Here is an 18,910-nt window from a genome sequence, read left to right as displayed (position 1 = left end):
TTGGGCTAGAAAACTAGATTTTTACCCGATGAACAATAAAAATCCGAAAATTAGCGTTTTTCATGGATTTTGAGCCCAAGACCATCCAACGTGGTCTAAAATAATTTTGATTAAACCCTTAGTAGATCCGATAGTAAGGTGTGATATTTTTGGTATCAGAGCGGAAGTTCTGGCATGGGATAGAACACTCTGCTTAGTTAATATGTCAGTTAAAAGGAAAATTGACATATTGTTTGTAACATCCCAAAGCTTCTAACCTAGAAATAAGGAAATATGTCATACCCTAATATCTTTAGTATGATTAATGAAAGATTTAAGGTTGACCAAGGTCAGGTGAGATAAAAGATAGATAAACAGCACAACAATTGAAGTGAGAACTGAAAAAGGACCAAATTGTCATTTTTAAAATGATTGGTCTATTAAGGGCATTATCATAATTAGTGTCCAGAAATCCTAAAAATTTCTAGTAAATCATGGAAAATAGAATTAATGCCATAGAATAGTATTTGAGGTCTAGAAAGTAAATACAAGTTGAAAATAATTTATGAAAAAATTATTTTAATTATTAATATTCTAGCTAAATTAAGAAAAATTAGCCAATATTAATTATTAAAAATATTTAGAGATCTTAGAAAATTATGAAAATTTAAAGGAAATTTATTTAGGAATTATGGAAATTTGTAAAATTATTTCCAACCCTAAATGATGAGAAGATTAGCTTTAATTAAATTTAGAGTGAAATTAATATAAGTAGATTGTCTATTTTTACAGAAACAACAATTTAAGGAGTTATACAGGGAAAAAATTTATGAAATTAATTAGGGAAGTTCCCTTTACTGAGATATAATTAATGGTGAGCTGATATAAGAATTTTGAGATACTAGAATTTTTCGGCTATCAGATAAAATAAACTAGTACTATATTAAGACTCAGTGGACTGTCAGGACAACAGGGGTGATAAAATTTCCTACAGATTGCCAAGGACACATGTCACACCAAAATTGGCCAAGAAAGGGAAAAAGAAAAGAAAAAGAAAATAATAAATCAAGTTAGATTAAAATCCAATTAGGGATAAGTAAGATGATTAAGGTTAAGCCATCTTCCATAAGATCTTGACACATGGCAAACATAGTTCATTGGATGGCTAGGATTTAACCATCTAACTTTGAAAAGTCAAAAGTTTCTACAAGAGTAATTAGCTAAGTTAATCAAGGAATTAAGAGAGTTAACCTTGATTAAAGTCTAATTAATCTTAATGGATAAGAAGAGATGACATAAGCCCTAATGACTCATCATCCAAGTGTCAACATACTAAGCTACATAGCCTAAGATTTGTACATGTGGAAAGAGGTAAAAATTGGAAGGCTAAGATTAAGTCTTATGCAAGAAGGGCATATGTGAAATTAGTGAAATATGAAGCCTATAAATACCCCCATATGTTCATTTCATGCAAGACCTTTCAAGTAGGAAACCTCTTGCAAATTTTCATGTAGAGAGAGAAAGAGAAGAGTTTTGGTGAGAGAAAGTCATTTGGAAGCAAGGTAAGCTTCTACAACTCTTTTGTTTCAAGTTATAATGATGGTATGTTAGTTTTAGGCTATTTTAATGATGATGGGAAGTCATTTTCCTAAGGAAAAGTACTGCCTAAATTTTATCAAAATGATAAGGAATAGTTTAGATGAAGTATGATTAAGATTAAGAATTTTTAAAGGTTAAGGATTAGGTGATTACATGTTAGTTTTGCTGAATATCCTTTTCCATATAATTATATAAATGGTTCGGCCAAGTCAAGTTCAATGGGAAGGGATTGGATTTTCATAAGATTAATATGATAAATGGATTCTACATAAAAAGTTATGTAGAAAAAGCCCAAGAAAGTTCAAGAATCAAAACTAGAAAAATAAACCCTAAAAATCAAGAAAAAGGGGTTTAAGGGGTTATGTTAAGTTGTGAAGTTGCAATGATATTTAATGTTGTGTCATTGGTTGCCTAATAGGCTATACACAACAAAGGGGCAAAGATATAATCAAGAGGAAAGAGTTCAAATGGAAGGAAAGCATTTAAGGTAGCTCTGCAATTCATTATATTAGAGTGTCACCTTACTTTGTATGATTATGGCTATGTGTTTTGCTAACCCATTATGCTATGAGGTGGATGAGGATGTTATGTTATATGATGTTGCCTCCATGCAAATTATGCATTGGCTTATGCTATGTTGAGTGCCATGAATGTTTATGATGATATGTCCTCGCCATAGCATGAACATAAAGTTAAAGTATGCATGCATGTAGCTTGATTTATAATGTATTGTGTGACCCTGATAATGTATGCAATTGCTACTAAGATTCCCCAAGAATCTTACCCCAATATTTAAGCAAACCTTAGGGCCTTCAACAGCCAAGGGCAAAGGAAAGGAGTTGGCTCTTACTTAAAGAGATAGTAAGCCATAGTAACTTTATATGGCTTTGAACCTTTCTATTTTGGAGGAATGTAATATAAAGCATGCTTTAAGTTTCCAATAGTATGATTAAGGCTAGAGGTATACAAGCATGAGTAGAATAGTCTAAGCATGATTAGAAATAGCTAATATAGCTAAGGAGAGTATGCTATGATGTTATGTGGTCAATTAAGTTAAGTTACCCTTCCAAAATGGGTAAAAAGTCAACTAAAAGGGATTAAAGTTTGACCAATGACCATTTGAGTAAATGAGTGAGTTAGGTTTTGAAATTTGGTGAACAAAGAGATCTTATTTTTCTCTTTAAAATGAGAGGTAGTTTCCCTGATTCTGATAACCGACCAGAAAGTTATGCCTATCCAAAGTTAGGCAAAAATAAAGTAAAAATCCGAAAATGACCAAATGAACAGTAAATTTTTTAAAGAAAATTGGGCTTGAATTTCAAGGCAATCAGTCCAGAAACTATTTTTCCTTAAAAGTTTATCCAAAGAGATTTCCATAGAACTTAGAATCACTCAATTTCAGTTTTTCTACAATTAGTTATGAATTTTTAAAGTTGGCAAAGATTTCAGTGAAATGTGAATAGTGCGCAGAAGCATTCTGTGACTTGAGGTCGCAACCTGAGAAGTTGAGGTCACGACCTAGAGGCAAAAATAGCTAAAAATAGCCTTTGTGACTTCAAGTCACGACCTGGAAGAACTAAGTCGTGACCTGAACTGGGAAAATGAAAAAGTTTCAAATTTTTAAGCCTTTCCTCATACTTAAGGGTCATATGAAGTTACAAACGTGATTTTTCATAACTTGTAGTCTTCAAAAGTGATTCCAAGTGCTTCGACAAGATAAGTTATTTGGTATAAACATAAGGTGTTACATTTTTTTGGTATCAGAGCAAATGGTTCTAGCACTCAGAACAAATTTTTTAAATTTAAAATTTTTATGCTCTGAATTTTAAGGAAAACATTTTACATTGTTCATTAATAAGTTTATTTGGTCATTAGGATTACAGAAAGCTTAGGTGATGGCTGTCTGTGATAGTAGAAGTGGAAAATCAGGAGAGACCATTATTAAGGTCATGCCCGGTGAGCCATATCCATGGTGGTACGACGAGACATGGTGGTACGAGGATATTAAGAGGTACGGAGAGCTTAGCACTAAATTCCTAACCATCCATGTAGATTACTTCAGTTTCAAGGGGAAGGCTCCAGAGAGAGACATAGCCACGATTATCTCTAATGATGTACTAGCAATCATTAGGATACCTAGTAATGATGGAGCAAGTCCAAGTCAGATCCTTATACCTAAAATTAAGAAAGAATTCTAGTGCCTTGCTCAACTAGTTCGGGAGTTCCAGTTTAGAAGCTATTTCATTAAGTCATACGAGTACCAGGAAGCTGATGTATACTTGAGGTTCTTAGAGGACATTAAGAGCCTCTATTATTGGGTGACTAGGGAGCATCGTACCTTGGGAGATGATGACTAGATCCTACCCCTGTATCACGTAATCCCCAGGACATGGAAATGGGATGAAAGAGTCAATGAGATATGTGATCGCCTACCCAGATGTACTTTCTTGGAGATGGTCGAGGCTATAGAGACCTTTGTATGAGCTGCTTTTCTGTGAGCTGGTCACGGCTAGTATTAGACTTATGATATACATAGTGTAAATAGTTTTGGGCTATATATAAGTTAGACTAACTGCTAATATCATAATCGAGTACTCCCTTGGTTTCTAAAAGTAGCTTGCTCAGGTGGTCTACCACGTAGTTGACATTTCCAGCTCTATCTTTCGCTTCCACGTCAAATTCCTAAAGCAATAACATCCACTTTAAGAGTCTCGACTTCAATTGAGGTTTATGGAAGAGATACTTTACTGTTGCGTGATCTGTAAACACAACCACTTTGGAATTTATTAAGTATGGTCTAAACTTATCAAGTGTAAAAACAATTGCAAACAATTCCTTCTCAGTAGTGGTATAGTTTTTTTGAGCTGCATCTAGAGTTTTAGAGGCATAAGCAATCACTTTCGAAATAGAATTCTCCCTTTGACCCAACATTGCCCCCATACTCAAGTTCGAAGCATCACAATAAATTTTAAAAGGCAAATCCCAATTGGGAGAGGTCAAAATAGAAGGAGTAACTAACCTATTCCTCAATTCATCAAAAGCAAGCTCACATGCATAGTCAAATTGAAAATCAACATCTTTTTGCAGCAGTTTGGAAAGAGGTAACATGATTTTACTAAAATCCTTGATAAACCTTCTATAGAACCCCACATGTCCCAAAAAGGACCTTAATTCTTTCAAGTTAGTAGGGTAGGCCAAAGAAGATATCACCTCTACCTTGGCTTTATCTACCTCAATTCCTTTTTCAAAGATTAAATGTCCTAGCACGATGCCTTGGTTAACCATGAAATGGCATTTTTCATAGTTCAAAACTAGCTTCTTCTCAATGCATCGTGCTAAGATTTGGTCAGGACTTTTCAAGCAATCTTCAAAAGAATTCCCATGTACAGTAAAATCATCCATGAATACATACATGTATTTTTCAATAAATTTAGCAAAAATGGATAGCACACAATGTTGGAATGTGCTAGGAGCATTGCAAAGACCAAAAGGCATTCTTTTGTAAATATAGGTTCCAAAGAGACAAGTGAAGGTGGTCTTGTCTTAGTCTCTAGGGTCTATAGGAATTTGGAAATATCCAGAGTATCCATCTAGAAAATAGTAGTGACTCTTCCCTGCTAACCGTTCAAGCATTTGATCAATAAAGGGTAAGAGAAATTGGTCTTTCCTAGTGGTATCATTCAGCTTCCTATAATCAATATAAACTCTCCATGATTTTTGCACCCTAGTTGGGATAAGTTCATTGTTCTCATTTTTAACTACTGTGATCCCACTCTTCCTCAGCACGACTTGTACCAGTGAGACCCATTCACTATCAGAAATAGCGTATATGATTCTAGCTCTCAGAAGTTTATCTACTTCTTTTCTTACCACATTAGAAATTAGAGGATTCAACTTCCTCTGGCTTTATTTAATTGGCTTGGAATCTTCAGTTAATAAAATCCTATGGGTACACACAGTAGAGTCTATTCCCTTAATGTCAGCTATTTGCCAACCCAAAGCCTCCTTATTTCTTCTAAGGACTCCCATTAAACTAGCCTCTTCATAGTTAGTTAAAGAACTAGAAATAATGACAAGCAGTTTATTCTTAGGCTCAAGATAAGGAATTAATGCAGGGTGCCTCATCCCCATAAGAACTAGAAAATGAATAGATAGAAGAGAGGGAATTATAATATTCATTATATGCACTCAAAGATGAGTCAAGCTCATAAGATTCATGTATTGATATAGCAGAAGAATCAATCAATTTAGGTGAACTCATGTTATAACCATCATGCATATGTAGCTCATGCTCATCCCTAGCTTGCTCAACAGCTAAATCAATGGCATTTGAACCCATAAATGTAGAATTGTCAAAAGGATAACGCATGGCTTTATTGAAACATCCTACCTTTAACCCCTCAGAGTACGCATTTGTAAGCGTTATGGTTCATGCAGGTCAAAGTACAAGCCCGTGGATTAAAATTTTCAACATAATTACTCGGGTTACTTTTCACTGTTTAAACTACAGATTTTAGGTCCAACTTTGAAAAATCATAACTAATTCTATAAAAATCAGAACGGAGCGATTCCAGTTTTCACTTAAAGCTCTTTCAATCTTCTATAAGGGAAAAAATAACTTTTAGGGCTCAAACCTTGCCAATTAGTACAATTTATTTGTTAAATATTACTACTCAAGTGGTCGAAACAGTACTTTCCATAAATCCTGTCTTGACTTTGAACAGCCATATCTCTTAGCATACACATCCATTTTTCGTGATTTATCACATATTTTAAAGCTTAGGATGTGTCCTATATAGACACTAAATTTCATGGCTAAATTCATTCATTTGTTTTGCCTCATCATTGGCACCAATTCATGACTCATTTAGGGACATTCTATCCCTTCAACTTAATTCAATCTTTATAAACAATTTATTTCTCCACCTCTTGTCATGCTATAAATCCACATAATATCTCCATACATAATCTCATACCATTTTACATATCATGACATTTAATATCATCATTCCACATACATGGCATATCAAACATAAATTGATAAACTATGTTACATAACATGTTATAAGACCATAACATGTTCTTGACTTCTTCCATCAATCCTGCATTCCTCATCCTTCACTTTTCCTCCATGCCCTTTATACCTATTAGGGGTTGTTAGGGGAGGGTGAGATTCGGGAGAATCTCAATAGCAAACACTACCCATAACCATGGAAGACATAATGTAAATGCACGACATGTTATCATAACATCATCATAGGAATGCCATGGAAAGTAAGTTAAAGCATTTCATGCTTTCATAACATATTGCCAAGGCAAAACATAACATAAATTTGCAAACATAACTTTGCAAACATTTCATCATAGCTTAGTCACATCATGACAACACAATCACATCTTGCAAGCATACATATCAAGCACACAGTATAGGTAAGTTCACTACCTTGTAACATATCTTCCCTCTTGCTTTCCGTTTGCTTCCCCTAACCTTCCAAGTATTTGAGCCTTCGGTTGACATAAACAAGACATCCCCTTGGATGTTCCAAGGTCCTAAACACATCAACACATTACGCAAAACATCAATTAGGACCGAGTTATCAACCTATTCCACACTTGGCTCTTACTTGATCACACTTTGTTTCTAACTTTTGAGATTTATTTCCAATCATTCTAAAATTAATTTCACATGCTATTCCACATAAATTTGCATGTAGAATCCATATCCAAGTTTAAAACAATCAAAATCCAACTCCTTCCCCCTTGTTCTGGTTTGGCCGAAACATAGGTGCCTTAGGTCTAAAATTTTCATTTTCAATTCTAATGCTTCCAAACATGTTTTCTACATATATCCCTACACAAAATCATCATTTAAACTCATTGGAAGCATCAAAATCATCAAATTCCAGACCCAACATAAAGAACCAGCCATGGCAGAATCATACACAAATGAAAGGGGAAGTTGGATTTCTTGAAGAACCAATATCAAACCAATTGATTCTTGTTGTTTTCAAGCCTTTAAACATGTTTATGACTTTAATTTCATCTTCTCCCATTCTGAACAATTTCGTGCAGCACCTCCCCCCTAGGTTTCAACCATGAAAAACCCAACCAATCCAACATCTAAGCTCAAAAATACCAAGGGAGGTAGAAACTAGATCAAAATCCATGAACATACCTTGATTTGAAGCTTGGATGACCATGAAATCACTTGAATTTTATCTTCTCCTCCTCCTCCATGTGCTGTTCAGTCTCTCCCCCTTGGCTCTCCATTTGGCCAAAATATCAAGCTTGTGGGGGAAGGGATATATATAGGGAGTTAGGAGAAATCTTAGCCATTTATCTCAAGATTGCATGGCTTAATCTTGGCCATTGATTTTCAAATCAATCTTAGCCCTTGATCTTGTCTTCCTTAGCAAGAATTGTGACACTTGTCTAGGATTGTGTCATGCTTGGTCATCTTGCTTATGTCATCAAGGTTAACTTAACCCAAGGTTAATTAATTTAACCATAATTAACTTTCTTAATCCAAATATGCCCTTCATCTTTTTGCATAATTCCACACATATCCTCATGCCCCTATGGCAATATGATAGGGAGGAAAATCATACAAAATTCGTGCATAAATTCATCCAAAAATATTCCTCCACCTATCTTACCGGTTTACATCATAATAGGTACTTTCTCGGGTCCTGACTTACCCGATACTTCTGGGACATGGTTTAGCACATTTTTCATCTTCAAAATACATTCCCATACTCTTCTAATAACATTCATAGAGGAATCATACTTCTTTCTCATTTCCCCAAAATATTAATAATTAATATTCAATCGGAGTCGATTTTTCCGAATTCTTTTCTATCGGCTCGTAACTCTGTTGATCTATCTCTGGGTTTCATTCTTTCCCTTTCATCACAGGATATTCCTCTAATTTTTCTCGGGTCCAAAGTCAAACCATAGACAGGAAATTTGACTTTCCCCGATAGGGTATAAATAGGCTTTAAATTCAATTAAAGCTAACCTTGTCAGTTTTTGGGGCTGGAATTAATTTTACAATCTGTGTAAATTCCTCAACTACTGTTCCCCAGTTTTTCCTGATTATTTGAGGCCATCTCGTACCTTAAATAATTCAATTTGAGTTACTATCTCAAATTGCTTAAAAACCTGAAATGACTTTAGGGCATTTCCGTCATTTCTAGCCTTATATTGACTCTGGGATCCTATTCCCATTTTTCTGGAATTTTTCTGAAACATTTGGGCCATTTTTGATAACTTCGAACATTGATCGACCAGAATTTTTATTATTCACAATTAGGTCCCTACTTGGCCTAAGAATCTTTTCGTTGCAATTTAGCCCCTCCTTAGGCCTAACCTTCGGAACCATCTCTTGCAAGTTTTTGGCATAACCTTTGGCCCTTAGTTGTTTCCAATTCGTCATTCTTTAGTCCCCGAACACTATTGTTTTACACATTTGCCCTTGGAAAATCTCTTTTTTCTTCTGAAGGATCTTCAGGACTTTCGTTGCATTAGACTTAGTAATCATCCTTTCCTTGTGCTATTACTTGTATCTATGAGCCAAAATTTGGGATGTTACATTTATTCATATTAAAGGTTACAACATGGTCTCCTACTTCCATTATTATACAGCTGTGTTTTATGCTTATGATAGTTTTGGAGGTTTGTAGAAAAGGTCTTCCCAAAGTGAAAATGCTCTTATTTGCAAGTTCATTTGACATATCTAAAACATAGAAATCAGCAGGGAATACTAGGTCCTTGACTTAAACTAGAATGTCCTTGATTATGCCCTTAGGATACCTAATAAACCGATCTGCCGAATGGAGCACTGCACTTGTGTCTTTAATCCCATTAATGTCTGATTGAGCTCAAATTGTTTATATTATTTGATATCATTTTCTATGTTTTGGTTACACTTTTTGGCTCATTTTAATGATATTTGTGCTTAATTGAGATTGAGAGTATTTGTTCTGTGTTAGTATTGTTTGAGGGTAAAATTGTCATATTTATTCATTAATTGCATTTAATTGATTTTTGGGATAATCAGTACCTCAAACCATTTTTTTATTATTATTATTTCAGTACACTCAAGAAAAAGAGCCAAGAGTGAAGACTAAGAAAGTGCAGCACACAAGACGCAATAACACCTCTGCTAGGTTCCACCGTGGCCAACTTATGTTTCGCCATGGCGAAGCAAGGATTCTCTACTTGAAGATCCCTTTGCGAAGGTTTGCTATGGCCAACTTCTGTCTTCACCATGATGAAGGCACCATATCAAGTAGAAGTCTACTCGGCCATGGTTCACCGCGGCGAACCCCTCAAATCAGCAACCCAGACATGAATCATTTTCAAAAATTTTACCTACCCACTCTCACAAACCGACCCAGTACACCCCAATACCAGTTTAGAAACCCTATTTTTGTGTAAGTGACATCATTCACTCATACCAGAGCCTCATCTCCATTCTCTCTCATCTTTCTCTCATCTAACCCTAATTTCTTCCATTTTCCACTATCAAACTTCTACCATGGGAAGCTCAGATTCATTCCTAGTTGAGATGCTTCAGATTTTTATGTATAGCTAGGTGTTTTCCTTCCTCTTGAAGGTATAGCAATAGTTGGAGTTCAATGAGTTAAGAAGGGGAGTAGTTTAATCCTAGTTCAGCTATGAATTTATGAATTGCTAGGTTTGGGATTTATATTTTATAGTTGAACTGCTTGATTATAGTTGTAACCAACTTTGGATTTTTATTTGTGTAGTGGATTGGTTATTGTAGAACCTTGAGCTTAAATATATGAAGTTTCATATATGTCAGTTGTAATCTTTTGATTCTCTCTACTCTTACACGGTTGTGTTTTGATATTGAGTTGATTTTGATTGCATTTGACTGGTTGCATTAATCAATCTTTCTACACACACTAAGAGCACTTAACAGGATCTTGAGAAATGGAGTTCATTTATTAAGATTATGGACTTAAAGAGCACTTTAAGGTTTATCATTTTGAAACTTAGTGATTTCTACTCCTATATCAATTGATTTTGAACTATGACAGCTTGAGCACACTTTCAAGAGGAACTTCATCATTATTGTTTACTTGCATTCATCACTCATTTCTCTAAAATCCAAAAATATTTTGTTTATCATTCATTCAACTTACTTAATGATTTTGAAAAACCAAAACCCCCTGTTTATGTTCAAGTTTGCATTGCATGACATTTGAGTTAACTTAGGTCCATTTTGTTATGGCTTTGTTTAAGTAAAACGACACGAGGTTGCACCCTATAGTGCAATCCTTAGATAAAAATTTTGATTTAACCTCCAAGGTTTGGAACAAGTTTGGAAATCCTAGTTTTCCTCTTTGTTTGGTGCTGGCTGAATTGGTTAATGTTAGGGGAGGGAGGTTTTGTTGCAAAACATAGGTAGAACACTATGATTTAAGATGGTTTCAAGTGATTGGATGTTGATTTGAAGAGATTTCTTTGATGCTTCTTAAATGGTACTGCTCGGCCAAGACTAACACTGAACCTTAGGATTTATTTTTCAAATTTTTGAGGCTTCCATTGTATTCAAAATAAAAAATGGTGTAGGATAAACCTAAAGAGCAAATGTTGGAAGCCTAAAATCAAAGTTGTAATTTTTGAAAAATGAACCATAGTGGTTCGGCCAAGCTGAAACTGTAAGAGGAAATTTTATTTTCTTAAATCTAAGTGGATATTTAGAATCTACATGAAAAATCATGTAGGAATGAGTCAAGAGGGAATTTCTTAGGGTTGAAGGAAACAAACTCTAAAATTTAAAGAATAAAGGTGGATGCTTTAAGGGACAAAGGTTGTCCTTGAGTTATGTTGTTGATTTTTATGTGGAATGGTTGATGATTCTTGCTGCCCTTTTGTGGATTGCTATGTCAGGGTTTGGAATTTGTGGAAGCAAGAAAGAAGAACAAGAAAATCAAATAGCATTGGATCAAGGTAGAAAGATTTAATTGACCTTAATGTTGAGTGTTGCATTGATTGCTATGCAATTTCATGTGCTATTATGTGGTTGAACTAAATGATGATTGTAACATCCCAACTTTTGAGCCTAGAAGTACCAGAAATAGTCTAAATTAGATAGGCTATCAAACCCCTATTAGCAGAGGTCTCAAAGACGAGAAAGAAAGTTAAAGCAGTTTTAGGGACTAAACTGCAAAGTGAAAGTTTTAAGGGGCTAAAGTCTAATCAAGACTAAAGGCCCCAGTAAAGTCTTAAGGGCTCAGAAAGAGAAAAGAGAGTAGAAACAGGCTAGGGGTTAAGTTAGAAACCTCAAAGAGAGGATTGTATGAAGTTAAGTCCAAGCAGGGACTAAACTGTAAATTTAGAAAGTTATGACCAACAAGGGTAAAAATGAAAGAGTATACAGAGAATTTCAAGAAAATCCTAGAAAATAGGAAATAATATTATAAGGCTCTTCTGTAAAGAGAAAAGACAAAAATACCCCTGAGGTAGCTTAAATAAAATTTGAGGTTTTGGTTGGTAAAAAGTATACCATTTGAGGTAATTATTTGAAATAGTAAGAGACCTCAAAAATGCATACAAAAATGAGATTAAATGGTTGAAAGGTTATACTAATTTATAAAATTAGTCTCGCAACCAAAAGGCGAGTGGAATGGCTTTAATAAATTAAAGAGCCGATTATGCTGATAAAAGGGTATTTTAGTAAATGAATTTTTATGCAAGGCTTAAAGGAAGTGTTATGGCCTAATAAAATTCATAGACACTCTCTAGAATTAAAGGGAATTTATGGAGTAGACAGAAGAATTTCTAAGCTCCGGAAGGCCATAAAGAAAGTCAGAGAAATGTGGGCAAAGTAAATTCGAAGGAAACTTAGGAAACAAGTTTGATCCCACGGCTAGGATGTAATCTCCCTTCTCCTCCACCACATTTGTGATACTTGGCATCTTCTAAAAGGATGAGGTAAGGATGATACAAGAAGATGATGCAATGATGGTGTAAAAGTTATCTTGAAGTTCCAAAATTGCCCTTACCCCTTCTATTAGCCACCAAGGGCGTTTTGGTCCATTCAAGCCAAAGTTTTGGCTATAAATACCCCACCTTGGAAGAAAATTTTGGCAGCCATTTGTAGAGGGAAAACTCTACCAAAAGTTAGAAAGAAAAACGTAGGGGTGAAGGCCAAGAAGAAGGAACAAGATTCAAGCTTCAAGATCAAGGTATGTGATGGTTATAGCATCTGACTTGATGCCTATTTTGAATAAATTACTCTTTGTATCAGATTTTGAAATTTGTCATGATTAAAGTACACTCTGTAAGCTTTAAATCCATAGGTAGAATACTTCATTTGGATATGTGTACGATTTATAATGCTTTTCAAAGTTAGGGTTTGAAATCTGGAAACAGTGTTTCACCTTTGGAAGAGTGTCGAGTTCCGTACAATTCCGGTACTGTTCAGCATAGAATTGGTTCCTGAAACTATTTTTTCATGTAAATTTAACTTAAGGAGCTTTCAGTGAGACTTGGAACAACTCAATTTGGATTTTTTTAGAATTAATTATGAATTTTCAAAGTTGAGTAAAAATTCTGGAATTCCTGCGTGAACAGTATCTGCGAAGCAAAATTTTCCGGTTTGATCTTCTTGAATCTAAGGTCATCTAAAGTGGTCCTAATTGACAAGAAATGGATCATAAGGATGGAAAATGATGAGATTTATTTTAGAAAAGTTAGAAAGAAAACCATAAAACTAAGGGAAATGGTTGAGATTCAAGAGAGCTAGTTTTGAACGTTATGTAACCTCTTAGTCCTAATAGATTGTGTGATCATTATGGTTATGTTTAGGGCCTTGGAACATCCAAGAGGATGTTTGGTGATGTTGACCGAATGCCCACATGGTTGGAAAGTCAAGGGAGTTAAAGGAAAAGTAAGAAGAAAGCTTGAGGTGCAAGGTAGTGAACTTACCTATTGTCATTGCTTGATGTTGTATGCTTGTGTGTTGCTGTGTACATGTTATTTAAATGTTATTGTGACATGTTTTAGCTGCTGTAATTTCTATTCATGATGAGTAGATTATGTCTCCATGGCCATGCATTAAGAAGTTAGCTTTGAGCATGCTAATATGTCACTAATTAACAAGAGAATAAACAAGTTGCGTGTAGTGCATTAGCATCCATCTAGCGTGATTAATATGGTATTGTTTGCTACTGAGATTCCCTTGAATCTCACCCACTCCCTAACCAACCATTTAGATAATCAATGATGGGCAATAATGGCATGAGAAGCAAGGAGAAGAAAGTGGAGAATTGTTCATGTTAATGAATGATATTATTATTCAATGTGTAATTCTCCTATTATGTAATTTATGTTGTGGATGCCAATGATGCCATGTAATTAATTATAATATTTATGGAATGAATGAAAGTGTATGAGCATGAATGGAAAAGAGTAAGCCCATGTTATGTATGCCAAAGAAATAAAAATAATTAAAGTAAAGAGATGTTAAGAGATAAAACGTAGGTCCTGGAGTAGTGAGTTTGTAACTCCAATTTGACCTATCAAATGAATGAATTAAGTCATGAGCTTTGGTAGACTCATAGTAAACATCTCAAGCTTTAAAATGAGAGGTAGATCACATTAATTGATTGTGCACATAAGGAGATATGAATTTCCAAAGTTGAGGTACAGAATCTGGAAGTTCCACATTTTATGAAATAAATAGTAATATTTATTGATTAAACTGTACGAATTGGGTAAGAATAAGTCCAATTGGATGTTTTTTCCTTAAAGAGAATCAAAATAGCTTTCTGTAGAATTTTAGAGCACCTCAATATGATTTTTATGGATTTAGTTATGAATTTTTGAAGTTGGACCTGTAATCTGGAAATTAAACAGTAAATAGTAACCCGAGTAATTATGCTAAAATTTTAATCCACAGGCTTGTGTCATAATCTGCTTGAACCATAATACTTACAAATGTGTACTTTGAGGGGTTAAAGGCAGGGTGTTTCATTTTGGTATCAGAGTAGAGGTTCTGGCAAGTATGTAAACAGAACAAAGGTTTTGGTAAGTGTTTAAACAGAACAGAAGTTTTGGTAAAGTTTTTTACCAAGGTATAAGCAGAGTATTGGTTCAAGCAAAGCCTGGTATGAGGGAAAACCTAAATTAGAAAAGTAATAGGTTACTAGGATTGGTCTAATTGAGGCTAAGGTATTAAGGTGTTTTCTCCAAGGGAAATAAATACAGAAGAGAAGTAAGGAATGACAGAGAGTAACCTGAGAGATAGGTAGTCAATGCTAAGAGACTCCCTCTCAAGAGAGAAATGGTTGAGCCGAGAGAGCTTGACCAGGGAATGAGTTAAAGTTGAAGGACATCTCCAGAGGGTAATGGCTAAGAGTATGGTCAGCCAGTAAGGAATAGGAGTCCAGACCCTAATAGGGAAGCAGGGTGACAACCTAAGCCTTAGGTGATTGGTTAAAATACCTGCTGTGTAATATGGTCACTTTCTGATTAATACTCTTTGGTAAGGATTTTGTTTTTCCTACTAATTTCTATGTGGTTAACATGTCTTCTGAGGTTGTAAATGACACCACACTAATCCTTGATTGACCTTTCTTAAGGATTGCTAATACCATGATCAGCATGAAAGAGGAGACCATTACAATGGAAGTAGGTGATAATAAGGTTTCTTTTAACATGTATGAAGCAGTGAAACACCCTTATAAGGACTATTCACTTTTGGGTGTTAACATGATAAACATTACTGTTGAGGATGCTTGCTCTGAAATTGAATTACAACATGATTCTTTTTATTCTGACCTTTACTCTACTGATTCTAATGATAAAGATGAATTTGTTTATTCTTTTTCATCTCTTTATTCATCTCTTTCTACTTGTTCATGTGGTAGTTACGTGACATGCCTTGACTGTACTATAGTTAATTGTATGCTTTCCATCTCGCATACATTCTCTGTGTCATCTACCGATACGAATTTGAATTGTGATACCTCTATTATCAGTGATGATTCCCTTGCGGAAAGGTTTTTTGTTGATATTTCAGATTGCCCTAACATTGTGGAAGCTAAAGCTGAAATGGAAAATGATGGTATAGAGAAGAATCCCTCCAAGGCAGTTGCTGCCGTAGATCAACTTGAAGTTGGTTTAATGTTTGGAGAGGAAGGAAACTACAAAGCTGACCATATTCAACCAGAGCTATCATTGGTTGAAGGAAAGGGGAGTAATCTGTTCTCTCTTGAACTTCATAAATTGATCCCTTCTGTTTTGCAACCACCTATACTTGATTTGAAACCCCTCCCCCCTACTCTGAAATATGCTTTCCTTGAGTCTAATGAACAATTACCTATTATTATTGCTAATGAAGGGAATTGAAAGATGCGCAACAGAATAAACTTTAAAATTTTCAATCCCTTGCCCGGATCTACCAATCGTGTTTAAGTCAAGTAGTAAGAAGCATTACCTTCGATGTTCGGTCTCTTGGTGGCTCGGGGATTCCACTATTCAGGATGCCTCTGCTCGCCTCTTTTATCGCTCGAAGTCGACAACTCCGGTCGGCTTCCTCTACTAGTATCCACACGAACAGCTCCCCAATCATGAATGACGTGCTAGCGCCTTTTTGTCCGTCTAGGGTTTTTCAAGGAATTCGTCCTCCTCTCTCTATTTTTTAGCCGTCTCTTATCTGCAAGCTTTCGCCCTCTCACCCCTAAAACCCTAGCTCCTAATATCAAATATATAGAATGCTATAGGTATTATGAATGATATTTAATTTTGAAATTAATCCTAAATTAATTCTGAAATTAATGCAATATCAAATATTGCCTAATCAGATAAGAGAACAATTAAATAAATATGGTTTATATTAAATCCGTCTCACAGATTTAATTCACCTATTTATTTAATTCAAAATAAAGATATGATGGAATTAATTTATATAGATCTAATTTATCCTTATAAATTAAATCTAACAATTAATATCTCTTACATTTATATAATATGTATATATATATACCAATTTATATATATATACATGTCTATCCTATATTATTCATTGAATCTGGACATATCTTAGATTCAATGAATCTAGACATCATAACTCGTGTTGGGCTATTTTGTGTGCGACCCTGTAGGCCCATATGAAGTTGGCAGTGGGCCATTAACTATAATGACTCACAAGTCGTAAGCAGTTTCTAGCAAGACATCACGACTACCCAAATCATATGAGGATCGTTGAACGATGTAACCTTTCATACAACCATATCACGTCCCTTTTGTCACACGACATTTTGGTCATGGATGAGGCATGGAGAACGTCATCCTCCTATTCATGACCGTTACTTTCTCGATCCCTGAGTAGTCTGAGTATAGAAACGGAACTACCTTTCCATTATAGTATGGCCATACATTTCTCAGACTCACTCATCGAGGGGCCTAGTAATATCTCTCTACGAATGTGAGGGACAAATTCCTTCTTGACCATTCACATTCCTCTGCATAAAAAACCCCTAAGCCTGAACATAGTCTTTATGATCACTCGGTCAAAAGTGACTTTTGACTAGGTCAAAGCTGAGCGGTTCTCATGTAGGAATCCATGATGATCTCAGGTCAAAGGGCACAGTGACATGGTTTGTATATGAGAGAAGCTTATGACTTAACCTATGCAGCTCTCTCATGGCAGGTCGGTCCAACACCTTGTACTCTTACATGTGCCTATGACTTTGATTTATATCTCTATATATCTTCAAAGTCATACTGGTCTTATTTCATCTTTGCTCCCACATAGATGACCGACCAGGGACATTTATGATAAACCATAAGTTATCCAAGGATAGTCATCACAGTAAACATGCAAATAATATGATAACATAATTAATAAATTCATAAATCAACAATGTTCATAGCACAATGATTGGCCCCTAGGGCACAATTTCCAACAGCTAACTCACTGTTTGAGGGTGAGGAAGAGAGACTCTTATCTGTTTTAAGGGAGCATAAGAGAGTAGTAGGGTAGACCTTAGCAGATATTCCTAGAATTAGTCCAGCTATTTGCACACGCAGGATTCTCCTTAGTAAGGGATCAAAACCAGTGAGGCAACCCCAAAGACGACTGAACCCTCTTATCCTTCATGTAGTTAAGAAGGAGATTACTAAGCTTTTGAGTGCAGGGATTATCTATCCCATTTCTGATGGTGAATGGGTTAGTCCAATACACATAGTACCCAAAAAGAGTGTGGTGACAGTGGTTAAGAATGAACGAGATGAGCTTATCCCTATAAGGGTGCAAAATTCATGGCGTGTGTGCATAGACTATAGAAAACTTAATGATGCCACATGAAAAGATCACTTCCATATCCCTTTCATAGATCAAATGTTAAAGAGGCTTGTTGGAAAGTCACACTATTGTTTTCTAGATAGATTTTCAGGTTCCTATAGCCCCTGAGGATTAGGACAAAACCGTATTTACATACCCCTTCGGTACCTTCACTTATCGTAGGATGCCATTTAGGTTATGTAACGCTCCAGGCACCTTTCAAAGGTGCATGATGGTGATTTTTAGTGACCTCCTTGAGAAAAACATGGAAGTCTTCATGGATGCCTTCACAGTCTATTGGGAGAGTTTTGATCAGTGCCTGAATAGCCTAAAGTAGGCTCTTGAGAGGTACATAGATAAGAAGTTGGTCTTAAATTTTGAGAAATGTCATTTTATGGTGGATAGTGGGATAGTGTTAGGCCACCTAATCTCCCAAAGGGGATTGAGGTTGATAAGGCTAAGATTGAACTTATTTCCTCACTTTCTTACCCCACATGTCTTAAAGATTTAAGATCCTTCTTATGGCATGCAGGGTTTTACCGGTGATTTATTAAAGATTTTAGTAAAGTTACCCTTCCTCTTTCTACTTTGTTGAAAAAAGATGTGGAATTTAACTTTGATGACAATTGTAGACATGCCTTTGATACTCTTAAATCTATGCTTGTTTCACCTCCAATTTTAACTGCACCTAACTAGGATTTACACTTTGAACTATCATATGATGCTTCTAATTTTGCACTGGGTGCCATGCTTGGTCAAAAGGAGGAGAAGCAATCTAAAGTCATAGCTTATGCCTCTAAAACATTTGACCCAACTCAAGTCAACTATACCACCATCGAGAAGGAGATGTTTGCTATTATGTTTGCCCTAGATAAGTTTAGGTAATATATAATCAATTCTCAAGTGGTTGTGTTTACAGATCATGTAGTTGTCTGTTATCTACTCCAGAAGCCACAATCTAAGCCAAGATTGATAAGGTGGGCTTTACTTCTGCAAGAGTTTGATATTGAG

This window comes from Neltuma alba, unplaced genomic scaffold (genome assembly GCF_004799145.2).
Source record: "Neltuma alba isolate B1F8T4 unplaced genomic scaffold, ASM479914v2 tig00010076_pilon, whole genome shotgun sequence".
NCBI classification, from domain to species: domain Eukaryota; kingdom Viridiplantae; phylum Streptophyta; class Magnoliopsida; order Fabales; family Fabaceae; genus Neltuma; species Neltuma alba.
Note: the sequence above shows the minus strand (reverse complement) of the source record.